We start from the raw sequence: 10,000 nt of genomic DNA, 5'->3' as shown, positions 1-10,000 counted from the left end.
TCATCTGGATGAACTTACGTGTGTTCCTGATAGTTACTGTTGGCCAATCGACAAATTAAGACAATCAGCTCGGACAGCACCAGCCCCTCCTGCAGCCCAAATCTCTCCTGACTTGTTAGAGTTGCGAGACAGAGAGACTCGGCAAATTCAAGAGGTGAGTCCACAAGCATGCATTTAGCGTAATTTTTTTTCTTATTTGTTTTTTTTTCGTTTGCCATTACATGTGACCGGGAATGGGAAAACGTACACTAACGATTTCTCGTTTAACCGTAAAAACAACTCTTGGAAACAAAAATCGAAACGATTCTTGTTATAGTTTATAACTTTATACGGATGACTGTAGTGTTTAATTAAACGGTTGGCCAAAGTCCAAATTTATACGAATTTCCAAAAGCGTCAAACGCCTGCGGCCGAGGAAAAAACGAAAAGCTGAAATGAAGAAACGGTGTTAAGCAATATTCTTAAACGGACATCTTAAAAGTATCTCAAGAATTATTCTGACTGTTCGCGTAAGATAGATATTCGGACCATCTTTGAGTTCTTTTTCACCCAAATCAAGCTCCACCAGCGAGTCTTTTGAGTTTTCTAAGTGATTGTTATCCTCAAGGGAATAGGTGGTTTTCACAGAGACGTCATCAAATTCTAAAATCAAAACCGCAATGTGTTTGAAATTTTATCTTTCGGAGGTTGAATATGACCTTGAAGTAAGTCTTTTTTCAAGTTTCGAGTTCCTGACAGCATTTTTAATTTCCGAATGGTCACCTTGCGTGACACCATGATATAAAGTTATTTGGTTGAAAATGCCTATGAATCTCGAGAGTCTGAGCGTTTCAAGTACATTAGGTGATACACATGTATTTTGTCTCATGAGCGAAAAGTAAGCGCTTTTATCGCTAAATGAATTCCAGTTATTCATGTGGGTTTCTGGCCGCCATATTACCAACGTGGCGGCTCGGTACAAAACTCTATAAAGTTGCGTGAAACGCTTCGACAAATAACTCAGAAACGATGTACTGCACACACCTGAGAATTGGTGAAGTACTTTATAAATGTGTCTCCTACAACATTCCAAGTTTTTGGAGTATTTCATCAAACGGTTTCGATTTTTTTATGTTGCGTGACAGTGGGAACGATCTATTGAACTGGCCCCTTGGTGCGCGCTCTTTTAAAGGTCCAAACGTGGCTTGGTCTTGAAAGATATTTTGGGAAAGTAAGACAAACCGAGAAAAAGCGAACTGTCGGTCATTATGCCGATGTTAAATTAATATCGACAAAATCTAGACTTTGACTTGACATTATGATCACTTAAATCATTGAAAGAAAGAGATGCTTTGATTTTGCAGTTATTTTTCCTACGAAGGGGCTATATGACTTTGCTGTTATTTTACCATTGCTAATGCTCCTAAAGGTCCCGCTTTCAATCGATTACTTTAAAGTCTTCCAAGTTTTTTTTCCGAGTCTTTGTTAAAAATTCGCGCAAACAAACACTTCAAATGACCGGAAGATTGTGTTGCGTGATTCAGTCATCCAATTGAGAAAAAGGTATTTTGATATTCTTTTCATGAAAATAAACTGAGCCACGTTGAAACAGAATTGTCTTCATTGGACACTTTTTTCAGTCTATTGTTATCTAGGCAATTAAAAGCACGCTTCCGAAAGTCAGAGAATTTGCAGAATTTTGTAATTAAGAATGTTCCACAATGCCAGGTCTCTTGTTTCCGCTGTTCTTTCGGAGCAGAAACAACCGCCATCGCTTCGGCAAAGCATATTACTTTTCTTTCTTATCTTCTACTTTTTTCTTGGGGTAAATTTGGTGAGCTTCATTAGTGGAAACTGAGTTTGTGGTTATTTTGTCGAGGCAACTTGTAATGTCTCGTGTAACCATGAACTTGTTGATTTCAGTGATGTTTACATGTTTATGCGAATTTATTCCGCGGCCGCGCTTTGTTTCCTCGCAGTTATAGGGTCCAAAAATTCAAGGAAAACGATAAACTCAGTCTTTCCATGGAATAGTCCCTTATCAAACTGTTTAATTTAAATGTATTAATTTATTTGTCAGTTTTTGGTTTTTGATTTCAACTTTAATTAACATTTGATTCTTTACTGTAGATCTACACTGGCCGCTATAGAAATCCACGGCAAAGACAAGATCCTGTGGAAGTGACTGACAACTTTCTTGAAAACTTGCATCCTGGTTGTTTTGTGGCTGTATTTTTGGAAAATTATGATAAGATGCCAGTACTTGGAAAAGTATTATCTGTTGGGGAAATACATTTTCAGATTCATTACTGGAAAGGGTCATATGGTGGAAAATGGTCACCACAACATCTTCCGCGAAGGAGAACAGATCCTTGGCTTGAGGACTTGCCGAAATCGTGTATTGTTTGCTGTGATTTTCACCTAACAGAAGATAGCAGACTAATGCCATCTACTAAAACATTTCTTAAAAATAGGTATGCTGCTCTTAGAGAGTGCGTGTAACCAGGATTTGGATTTAATTTTTGAAAACCCAGTGAATTAATTAACCCTTTGATGTAGGAACCGGCCAAAACCGGCCAGACTTGTATTTACTCTGTCCAGACGATTTTAATCATCAATGGGTTAAAAAGTTCCACTAACCACCTTAGTCATTGCATTTGTATGTAGTACGAAACGGAATTATCAAAACACTTTGCCTTTTGAAATGAAATACAATTTGCCTCAGTGAGAGAGTTTCTGCTATTTTCTGTAAACTGTATATACATATGAATTAAAAGTTATTATTTAGTAGGCAAATAGTGGTTTGTACACCAAAGCTGTTCTTTCATAGTGGGGGTCAGGGGGTTGACTTACTCTCCGCACATGTAGTTAGTTTTTCGGCCAAAGTCAAAGATGTCTGCAGAATTTCTGCGGCACCAGTCAGATGGCCTCAGAATGTATGCAGCACCAGTCAAGGATGGCCGCAAAATTTCTGCGGCACCAGTTAAAGATGGCCTCAGAATTTTGGCGGCACCAGTCAGAGATGGCCTCAGAATGTATGCAGCACCAGTCAAGGATGGCCGCAGTATTTCTGCGGCACCAGTTAAGGATGGCCTCAGAATTTTTTAGCCGCAGAATTTCTGCGGCACCAGTCAGATGGCCGCAGTATTTCTGCGGCACCAGTTAAAGATGGCCTCAGAATTTCTGCAGCAGCAGTCAGAGATGGCCTCAGAATTTCTGTGGCACCAGTCAGAGATGGCCTCAGAATTTCTGCAGCACCAGTTATAGATGGCCTCAGAATTTTATAGCCGCAGAATTTCTGCGGCACCAGTCAGAGATGGCTGCCGAATTTTTGCGGCGCCAGTCAAGGATGGCCGCAGTATTTCTGCGGCACCAGTTAAAGATGGCCTCAGAATTTCTGCAGCAGCAGTCAGAGATGGCCTCAGAATTTCTGTGCCACCAGTCAGAGATGGCCTCAGAAATTCTGCAGCACCAGTTAAAGATGGCCTCAGAATTTTATAGCCGCAGAATTTCTGCGGCACCAGTTGAGGATGGCTGCAGAATTTCTGCTGCACTAATCACTTTTAAAGTTTTGCAAGGAATATTTATGAATAATAGGACGAGTGGCTCTTGGTAGACCATCTTAATTATTATTTTACTGCACTGTTATCCACAAACTAAGGTTCTTGCTCTTTTTCTCTGAATTCACCAGCCGTCCGCGAGAATTGCTGAATTCCTTCAAATTTATAATTTATTCAGTCAAAATATACATAAAAACAATTAAAAAAACAACTTTGGAAAACCACAAAATAGTTTGGAAGCCGTTAATGGAAAGTGCCTCGGTTTGCCTCATACTGGCTACGGCCCTGCAAATAGACACTTAAATTCCCTTCACTTTAATTTACTTTTCTTTTCGTCTACCTATGCTGCTTTCACACTGGTTCAATTAACTCACAGCTGTGGTTTCTTCCCGAAGGATGTGGCTATTGTTAGATGGTAGTAGAACCTTCAATACGACTGAATCTCGCGTGGTTTGCGCTGGGATTGTACTGGTCTTAGATGCATTCTATTGCTTGTTTTGTTGCTTTATGCAGTTTCTATAAATCGACAAATAGGTTTAGATACACACACTGCACGCAAATAGACGAGCTAGTCTAGGAACGTAGTGTATTCTATCTATCATCTTAGATTGTCTTATCTTTTTTCAAGCAGTTTAATTTCCACTTTAAGCTTTGTTCTAAATGGTGCTAAGTTGTCCTTAGTTTGAATTTGCTTAGATCTTTCACCAAAGGAGAATTTTTCCATGTCTATTCTTTTTCTCTTAGATTTTATCTTCATTGTTCTGCGAAATCTCTTCAATCCAAGATTGCTTGTCCCCTTTTATGCTTTCCTTGCTTCAGTGTTAATTGCTTATACTGTTTTGCTCCTTCAGTCTTCTCATTCTTATTTTTTAACCAAGGTTTTAAGACGGGTCGATGATTCCAGAAACGGTCCTTGTGTCGTTGCCTTTGTCACTTTCCTCGAGAGTCATGAGTATTCTTGCCTCTAAAGGTTTCCTCAACCCCTTAAGGACCTTCAGCTTTTTTCGAGCTCAGATTTAATCCATGTCATGCCCTGTTTGCTGATCTTCTTTGGAAAGTGTCCAGAATTCATCAACACATGGTTATATGTAGTCTCTTCCAGTGGCCCTCGCCCGCCTTTATTACTTAGCAACCAAAACCGCCATGCTACGCAGGCTATCTTATTCCTGGTGTGGGTGCCCATCTCGGCAATCACAAATTGCTTTTTAGGATGCACTTCAATGTCTACCAGCTTAAAAATATTGTAGGATGGAAATTCCAGGACCCTTGAGCCTCTTTTTCCACTTAAACTACGCACAGCGAGGATGTCTTTCTTTAGGACACTGTCTAACATTTGCACTACTTGGCTGTACAAGTCAAATGTTGGGACGTACACCTGAACAATAGTGGAGGGGTTGCTCTCAAACAGACGGTGATGAACTTGCAAAAAATAAGCCGTTGTACGAGGCGAAACCAGATCAATTTCCATAAAGCACAAAAAGGCGTTTATATCTTACTGAATCCTTCTCTCAACTTACGGTCTCACGCATGTAATGGTTCTTATCACGACTTGTTTTGGACAAGTGAATTGACATTCACTCGGTTTTCAAGCCTTGCCGATTATGTAACGCAAGACAATAACTCGTCTATGGGGGCCTGTTCATGGATGACAGCGCTAAGATTAGATCGGTCGATGCTTATAAAAAAAACCCATGAATTATTCTAAGATGCAAAGCACAATCTGTAAAAAACTGAAAGATAACGCGTGAGAGCTGACTGTTCAAGCCGCCCAAAAAATTCAGCGCCGGGAGGTAAACTTTTTTAAAAAGTGAATCGTTTTAGCAAATAGCCGCGATTCACGATGAACTATATGTAACTCTCGATTAAACTTAATCCAGTGCTACAAAAAATTTCACCTTGTTTGGCATTCTTTAAGAAATGACTCGTGAAAGCCACTAGCCTACCACACTTGTAAAATGAATTTATCAACTGACCTTTTGCTAACTTTAAGGCCATTATCTTCCGCTTCTTCCCTGCATGTTCTTCGTGACTGCTTTCAACATTGCCCATCACATGTGCTGTCACTTTTGTCTGAAACGAGGAATTGATCAAACATAAAATTGTCCCCGTAAAGAAACAATGAGAACCGGGGTCAGCACAGCGGTGAAAGCACTCGGCTTCGAGTTCGTTTCGTGGACTGAAGGCCATATGTCAGAGGAGATTGTTGGTCCTCTTCACTTCCGGGTACTCCGATTTTCCCCTCCCGTCAAAAATGTGTTTGTGAATTAATTTACAATCCTACCCTAACCCTCGCAAAGTAAATGAGACCCCGATTACCTAAGCCACAATTACCTTGTGCTTAGTCGGATGAACTTGAGACTGATAAATTGATTATTGTTTCTACAATTAATATTAATATTAATATTATTATTATTATTATTATTATTATCATCATCATCATCGTCATCGTCATCATCATTGTCATCATCATCAGGGAGCTTAAGCACGCGCATTTTTGAGACGCGGACGGCAACCGGAAGTCAGCCGTCTTCCCTCTTAACTTGTCGCCACACAACCACTTTTATATAGCTAAGAATATTTTCTCCATTAGAGATGATTAGTATAAAAATCTGGGGGACAACACTGTCCTGGCACGGGAAATGTCCTCTTCCGGTTGCCGTCCGCTTCTTAAAAACGCGCGTGCTTAAGGTCGCTATTGTCATCAAAAGAGGCAGCGTGATCCAATGGTTAGGGCGTTGGGTTTGCACGTGGTTGCTCCGGGTTGAAACCCCGTCATGTTCTGACCTCTGGTTTGGATTTGTTTCCTGTTATCCCGGATTCAACTCTACCACGCTTTTTAAATAGCCAATTGGTTGCCTCCTGCCAGTTGGGGTTCTTAATAATGTTTCTGTTAAGTTTGAATTGTTTCTTTCACATTATTAAAAGTGGAGTGCCTATGAGCCAGCGTGATAGCTAAATGCATTCACTATATTAAATAAAGCATTTACATTTTTGCATTTACATTTATATCATTATTGTCATTAACATAAAAGTAATATCTTCATAGTATTTCATCAGTATCTATATATATAATAAATAAGTAGAGCCACTTCTCTGTAAGTGAGTGGGTGATATACCATTCATTCACCATCGTAGAGAAGCCTAATGTGAACGCTTTAAAAGCTGTCGTATCGTATTGCTGTTGTCCCTCTCGTTGATTTTGTGTGCTTTGGTGTTTTATATCCGTTTTATATTTAACAAATCGAAAGTGGTTCAGCGTTATCTGTACTCTTATCGACAACAATATTCGTCATCACAGTGGTCAAAATGTTGCGCATTGTGAGTCCTCAACAAATTTGAACCACTTTCGATTTGTTTTTTACCACAATATTCAACACCAAAGAAAGTTTTTATTTCAGAGCGTGACCAAAATCATGACACGAAGAAAGAGCAAGCGTTGTTTATAACTTTCTCGCAATACAATGGCTATTACATTGCGTGACAAAATGACGCTGGCATTACGCGTACAGCCTTGTCTAGACTCTCATCGACAACGACAAATTAGCCAATCAGATTGCGAGATTACAAGCAATTGTGGTAAAAATTATAATATTCACAGTGATGGCATACCTAGGAATATTGAAGTAAATAAATAAATAATGAATGAATATAAAGATTAATGAATATATAAATAAGTGTTATGTAGTATGCATGGGGAAGCCAATCTTTAGAGTATGGAAATGAAATCCTAAAGTACAATAAAGCAAACAAACTATTACTGCGCAGTGTGCTGTGTACTGATTTGTCATAGTAAATAAGGAACTGTATTGTGTCTATTTCATGATAAGTCTATTATCATCTTTAACCTGCTTATATTATTTCTTCATGCAAAAATGATTACTATAAAAAGTTGCAAAACAAATATTAATTATAAGATAAATCTGCATTATACAATACGTAGTTTTCTTCAAAAACAAGTATTATATCCATAGATATGATATGACATAAAATAAGTCGCGGTAATGACTTCATGGCTGGTATTTTACACTGCACTGGCATAAATTAACTGAAATATCATGTTTATCTTGTGTGATATTAGGTAGTTTATTACACCGCAAATCAAGCACGACTTGATGGAGACAAGAAATACGAGTAACATACAATTGTTGTCAAAATACCTGTTAAGCATTCGTTGTAAAACACCTTGAAATTTTCTTCCTCGATCGAGTGTCCTGCACGCCATTTTGTAATCATCAGCTAAACCCTTTGATAACATGATATAGACGGAACCTCGACCATAACGTTTTTGACAAGACCTCCATTAAACATCTCTCCAACATGGGAATCATTTCTTCAGGAAAAAAGCCAAGAAAATGGCGTAAATCTCGAAAATTGTGTTTCGCCTTAGCGTTTCTTGAGTTTAAACGTGGCAGGAAAAAACTGCATAATTTAGTATTAATTATCAATTCAAATTTACAGCCAGAATACGAATTCCTCCGGCATGTTGTTTCTTTTCAAATGTAAATTTGAAGCCATTTGGAAGAGAAAATACGTTTTTACCTTATCCAATGAACACAGACAATAAGAGATCGTCCTTCTAATAAGACACGAAAGAAATATTTTTCTCCTCGTGGCCCCCTTGTGTAGCAAGCTAATTATGTATTATTACCACTTATGCCATCGAACGATGCCATGAACGATCTTCCTGTATTTCATCTTTTAACCTAAAAACTACGAATCACTTTGAGAGATTTATGGATGACACCTTGCGTATCCAGCAACATGGCAGCTGGAGAAGATGTTATCGTGAACAAAGTGTAGTTCGCACCCTTCACCTTCAGTGTTACCTCTTCCCATTTCCCTCTTTTCATGCATTCTTTCTCCCCTTAAAGTTTGACGCATGCGCAGTGCGTTAAATTGCTCATGCAAAGCTTAAATTTCATTCCAAAATTTGGTTTCGGATCAAAAGCATCGTGACCAGTAAAAGAAATTACTATAATATTGTTATTTTCAGAAAGAGCGCTGCAACGACTGATCTAACAACAGTGTAGACATGTTTTCACTCACGTGATCGACGGCCATATTGATTTATTGAAATGAAAGAATTTGTATAACCAAAGAATTCAGTTGCAGTAGGGTTAGTTTGGTATTGACCTCTTTAGCTTGTGCGTTTTGTTTTCCCATTTCAGACCACGTGATGTTATTCTTGGAAACAGTTTCATTGAAATGTCGTCTTATGCACGTGTATATGTACGCATAACTTGAAAAAAAACAAAAGGAAAATTCCCTTGGGAACATCACGTGGTCTGAAATGGGAAAACAAAGCGTACAAGCTAAAGCGGTCTATTCTCAAGACTTTTGAAAACGCTCTCTTTCGACTGGCTAATACCAGTCTTCATCTGGATTAAGCGTTAACAAACAGACGACTTCGAGTTTTTTCTTTTACCAAAGGCTTTATAATAATGAGAATAAATTGCTTAGTGACGTCTCCCTTAGGAGGCTTTTAATCGCCAATGAAACAACTAATAGAAAATTTAATTTCTGATAATTGTAAATTGGCATAAATTACTATTTAGCCGGCACGTATCAGAGGCCTCGTTAGCCGTGTTAGGTGCGCAATGGTTTGTGGGATTCAGGTTTATAGTATGCGGGCGTTGGTTGGCTAAGGTGGCTTGGAAGGCCAATGCACCCATATATTATTTGTAACTCGAGCGTCCGGTTGAGTGGAGGCAAAATTAAACAGAACAAATTATGAATCCCAACTGGCGAAAGGTAGGCCAGTTCCAGCCGGGTAGCGAGATCTGGCAATTCTGGATTGTAAACCCGGCCCCCAAACCAGAATTCCACCTTTTTATTATTTTCCGCCGCCTAAAAATACCGCCGATAGCTTTGCAAAGAAGACTACGATCCCAGACAAATAGACCTTATTCACGATGGCCGCCATGTTGGATTTGCTATTATCATGCAAATTAGCTACACACTTCAAAGGGGGCTAACAACACAACTTTGAGAGGTTATCACGAACACCTTAGCTACACAGATGATTTGTTTCACGTTCACTGAATGTTTATCACCTAAGCAGTAAAATACAATCATTACACAAGTTACTTCGACGATTTTGTAGTGAAAAATGAGCAGATAACGAAGTAGAAAGTCGAAATGTCAAAGGCAATCAAAAGATACAAAAATTTTATAAAAGGTACTTAAAATTCTAAATGCTAAAATGGACTTTTTGCAATGTTATTTCAATATTTCGTTGAGCCGATTTTCCGCAATTTGCTTTTTTTCAATGTTTGCCCCCCAGCATAACACATGGCTAATTTGCATAACAATATGAAAACCAACATGGCGGCTATCGTGAATAAGGCCTATTACAGTGTGATTGACTCCTGCACACACCACGTCGTACAGTTGTCCCTCCTATCATTGTTGACTTCAACTTCACAAACCAACAACATCGGAACGATTGGACATTCAATTTT

The 10,000-nt window shown here is 38.8% G+C and overlaps 1 pseudogene; it reads left to right on the top strand.

Moving 5' to 3' along the window:
* The window catches only part of LOC138033468 (uncharacterized), a 10,775-nt pseudogene extending 8,006 nt beyond the window's left edge, over positions 1-2,769 (top strand).
* The last annotated feature ends 7,231 nt before the right edge of the window (positions 2,770-10,000 follow it).

Source organism: Montipora capricornis, chromosome 14, assembly GCF_036669925.1.
Source record: "Montipora capricornis isolate CH-2021 chromosome 14, ASM3666992v2, whole genome shotgun sequence".
Taxonomy (NCBI): Eukaryota; Metazoa; Cnidaria; class Anthozoa; order Scleractinia; family Acroporidae; genus Montipora; species Montipora capricornis.
This window is presented reverse-complemented; position numbering and strand designations above follow the sequence as displayed.